Source organism: Panulirus ornatus, chromosome 8, assembly GCF_036320965.1.
Source record: "Panulirus ornatus isolate Po-2019 chromosome 8, ASM3632096v1, whole genome shotgun sequence".
Classification (NCBI taxonomy): Eukaryota; Metazoa; Arthropoda; class Malacostraca; order Decapoda; family Palinuridae; genus Panulirus; species Panulirus ornatus.
The window spans coordinates 36896286-36901285 of NC_092231.1; the positions used below are offsets into that span (position 1 = coordinate 36896286).

The window sequence follows — 5000 nt, forward strand, 5'->3', positions numbered from 1 at the left end:
CTGGTTCATGTTCATTATGCCTCCCCGCACGGCTGGTAATTTGGATTAGCGTAATGACTCTGGTGATGATTTTTGGTTCTTGTCTCCTGTTGTATACGTTGCTTACGTTGACTCGCCTGCCCTTGCTGGTTGAGGTCAATACATGTGTTGTATGAAGAGCAGGACCGATGATATACTGAGGTCAGTACCAGTACTGTACTGAGGTCAGTACCTGTGTTATACTGAGGTCAGTACCTGTGTTATACTGAGGTCAGTACCTGTGTTATACTGAGGTCAGTACCTGTCTTATACTGAGGTCAGTACCTGTGTTATACTGAGGTCAGTACCTGTGTTATACTGAAGTCAGTGACTGTGTTATACTGAGGTCAGTACCTGTGTTATACTGAGGTCAGTACCTGTGTTATACTGAGGTCAGTACCTGTGTTATACTGAGGTCAGTGACTGTGTTATACTGAGGTCAGTACCTGTGTTATACTGAGGTCAGTACCTGTGTTATACTGAGGTCAGTACCTGTGTTATACTGAGGTCATACCAGTACTATACTGAGGTCAGTACCAGTACCAGACAGAGGTCAACACCAGTACTATACTGAGGTCAATGCCAGTACTAGACTGAGGTCAATTGACCTCAGTATAGTAATACTATACTGAGGTCAATACCAGTACTAGACTGAGGTCAATACCAGTACTAGACTGAGGTCAATACCAGTACTATACTGAGGTCAATACCAGTACTAGACTGAGGTCAGTACCAGTACTAGACTGAGGTCAATGCCAGTACTAGACTGAGGTCAATACCAGTACTAGACTGAGGTCAATACCAGTACTAGACTGAGGTCAATACCAGTACTAGACTGAGGTCAATACCAGTACTAGACTGAGGTCAGTACCAGTACTAGACTGAGGTCAATACCAGTACTAGACTGAGGTCAGTACCAGTACTAAACTGAGGTCAATACCAGTACTTGACTGAGGTCAGTACCAGTACTAGACTGAGGTCAATACCAGTACTATACTGAGGTCAATACCAGTACTAGACTGAGGTCAGTACCAGTACTAGACTGAGGTCAACACCAGTACTATACTGAGGTCAATGCCAGTACTAGACTGAGGTCAATTGACCTCAGTATAGTAATACTATACTGAGGTCAATACCAGTACTAGACTGAGGTCAATACCAGTACTAGACTGAGGTCAATACCAGTACTAGACTGAGGTCAGTACCAGTACTAGACTGAGGTCAATACCAGTACTAGACTGAGGTCAATACCAGTACTAGACTGAGGTCAGTACCAGTGCCGTACTGATGAGGTCGTTATCTCTATAACTGGCCATTGCTTCAGCCCTGGCCGTATCTCACGTGTACCTGGTGTAGTTTCTGACCACCGCCTTTCCCAAGAGGGTTTCTGACCATTGTCTCTGGCAGGGAGTTTCTAACCACAGTCTTTCCAAGGAAGGTTTCTGACCATTGTCTTTGGCAGGGAGTTTCTGACCACCGCCTTTCCCAGGAGGGTTTCTGACCATTGTCTCTGGCAGGGAGTTTCTAACCACAGTCTTTCCAAGGAAGGTTTCTGACCATTGTCTTTGGCAGGGAGTTTCTGACCACCGCCTTTCCCAGGAGGGTTTCTGACCATTGTCTCTGGCAGGGAGTTTCTAACCACAGTCTTTCCAAGGAAGGTTTCTGACCATTGTCTTTGGCAGGGAGTTTCTGACCACCGCCTTTCCCAGGAGGGTTTCTGACCATTGTCTCTGGCAGGGAGTTTCTAACCACAGTCTTTCCAAGGAAGGTTTCTGACCATTGTCTTTGGCAGGGAGTTTCTGACCACCGCCTTTCCCAGGAGGGTTTCTGACCATTGTCTCTGGCAGGGAGTTTCTAACCACAGTCTTTCCAAGGAAGGTTTCTGACCATTGTCTCTGGCAGGGAGTTTCTGACCACCGCCTTTCCCAGGAGGGTTTCTGACCATTGTCTCTGGCAGGGAGTTTCTGACCACCGCCTTTTAGAGGGAAGTTTCAGACCATTGCCTCTGCCGGGAATGTCCTTGGTCACTTTCCTTGGCCACCATCTTTGGCAGAAGGTCTCTGGGTCACTGCCTCTTTTGGAGAGCACTTGGCCACTGCCCTTGACCTTCTGGGCAGTGCCATATGCACGTAGGGAAAGTACCGTAAGCCTCAAGGACCTCTCCCTTGAGAAGTGACCAGCAAACAAACAAACAAACAAAGCTACACGCCATCTGATTGCGCTTCTCAAATGACTGGGGAAGCAATCTCACTTCCCCTCTCCACCAGCTGTGTATACCATCTGTAGATTCCCTTCGGTACCATCTGTAATATTCTGGTGGGCCCCTTCTCCAGCGCCGCCACCAGCTGCGGACTCTCACCACCAGCTGATCAGGTATTCCCCAGCCATGCCATCCAGCTTTCACCATCTGTCAATGCCGTCCTGGTCATTAATGTTGTTAGGGAAGCCTTAGTGCCAGCTGCCGGCTGTGGTTAGTGCCACCACCTGATGATGATGATGATGATAGTGACGATGATGATGGTGAGGGTTTGGATGGTGAAGATGATAGGGTGATGGTGAGGGTGTGGATGGTGATGGTGACGATGATGAAAGTGATGGTGAAGGTGTTGATGGTGATGGTGACGATATTGGGGTGATGGTGATGGTGACGATGATGGGGTGATGGTGAGGGTGTGGATGGTGATGATGATGGGGGTGATGGTGAGGGTGTGGATGGTGATGGTGACGATGTTGGGGTGATGGTGAGGGTGTGGATGGTGATGGTGACGATGATGGGGTGATGGTGAGGGTGTGGATGGTGAAGATGATATGGTGATGGTGAGGGTGTGGATGGTGATGGTGACGATGATGAAAGTGATGGTGAAGGTGTTGATGGTGATGGTGACGATATTGGGGTGATGGTGATGGTGACGATGATGGGGTGATGGTGAGGGTGTGGATGGTGATGATGATGGGGGTGATGGTGAGGGTGTGGATGGTGATGGTGATGATGATGGGGGTGATGGTGAGGGTGTGGATGGTGATGGTGACGATGTTGGGGTGATGGTGAGGGTGTGGATGGTGATGGTGACGATGATAAGGGTGATGGTGAGGGTGTGGATGGTGATGATGATGGGGGTGATGGTGAGGGTGTGGATGGTGATGGTGACGATGATAAGGGTGATGGTGAGGGTGTGGATGGTGATGATGATGGGGGTGATGGTGAGGGTGTGGATGGTGAGGGTGACGATGTTGGGGTGATGGTGAGGGTGTTGATGGTGACGATGATAAGGGTGATGGTGAGGGTGACGATGATAGGGGTGATGGTGAGGGTGTGGATGGTGATGGTGACGATGATAAGGGTGATGGTGAGGGTGTGGATGGTGATGATGATGGGGGTGATGGTGAGGGTGTGGATGGTGATGGTGACGATGATAAGGGTGATGGTGAGGGTGTGGATGGTGATGGTGACGATGATAGGGGTGATGGTGAGGGTGTGGATGGTGATGGTGACGATGATAAGGGTGATGGTGAGGGTGTGGATGGTGATGATGATGGGGGTGATGGTGAGGGTGTGGATGGTGATGGTGACGATGATAAGGGTGATGGTGAGGTTGTGGATGGTGATGGTGACGATGATAAGGGTGATGGTGAGGGTGTGGATGGTGATGATGATGGGGGTGATGGTGAGGGTGTGGATGGTGAGGGTGACGATGTTGGGGTGATGGTGAGGGTGTTGATGGTGACGATGATAAGGGTGATGGTGAGGGTGACGATGATAGGGGTGATGGTGAGGGTGGTGATGGTGATGGTGATGATGATGGGGTGATGGTGAGGGTGTTGATGGTGACGATGATAGGGTGATGGTGAGGGTGTGGATGGTGACGATGATAGGGTGATGGTGAGGGTGTGGATGGTGATGATGATGGGGGTGATGGTGAGGGTGTGGATGGTGATGGTGATGATGATGGGGGTGATGGTGAGGGTGTGGATGGTGATGGTGACGATGTTGGGGTGATGGTGAGGGTGTGGATGGTGATGGTGACGATGATAGGGGTGATGGTGAGGGTGTGGATGGTGATGGTGACGATGATAAGGGTGATGGTGAGGGTGTGGATGGTGATGATGATGGGGGTGATGGTGAGGGTGACGATGATAAGGGTGATGGTGAGGGTGTGGATGGTGATGGTGACGATGATAAGGGTGATGGTGAGGGTGTGGATGGTGATGATGATGGGGGTGATGGTGAGGGTGTGGATGGTGAGGGTGACGATGTTGGGGTGATGGTGAGGGTGTTGATGGTGACGATGATAAGGGTGATGGTGAGGGTGACGATGATAGGGGTGATGGTGAGGGTGGTGATGGTGATGATGATGGGGTGATGGTGAGGGTGTGATGGTGACGATGATAGGGTGATGGTGAGGGTGTGGATGGTGATGGTGACGATGATAGGGTGATGGTGAGGGTGGTGATGGTGACGATGATAGGGTGATGGTGAGGGTGTGGATGGTGATGGTGACGATGATAGGGTGATGGTGAGGGTGTGGATGGTGATGGTGACGATGTTGGGGTGATGGTGATGGTGACGTTGATAGGGTGATGGTGAGGGTGTTGATGGTGATGGTGACGATGATGGAAGTGATGGTGAGGGTGTTGATGGTGATGGTGACGATGATGGAAGTGATGGTGAGGGTGTTGATGGTGATGGTAACGATGATGGAAGTGATGGTGAGGGTGTTGATGGTGATGGTAACGATGATGGAAGTGATGGTGAAGGTGTTGATAGGTGATGGGGTGATGGTGAGGGTGTTCATGTGCTGATTAGAGTAATTTTGATGGTGATGAAAGTCAAAGGGATAGTGAGCACGACAGTACGACCCTTGGGTATGATCGCATGAACTTTGACCTGACCCTTCACGACCACCTGGTGCCCCTTGGGTGCTTCCGTGGAATGGTGGACCACGGCGTTGTGGTGGTGGTGGTGGCTGGACATTGGTTCGAAC

At 50.5% G+C, this 5000-nt stretch overlaps 1 protein-coding gene across 6 annotated transcripts in view; it reads left to right on the plus strand.

Moving 5' to 3' along the window:
* The window catches only part of LOC139749902 (tetratricopeptide repeat protein 28), a 655954-nt gene that overhangs the window by 574330 nt on the left and 76624 nt on the right, over positions 1–5000 (plus strand). The window lies entirely within an intron of this gene.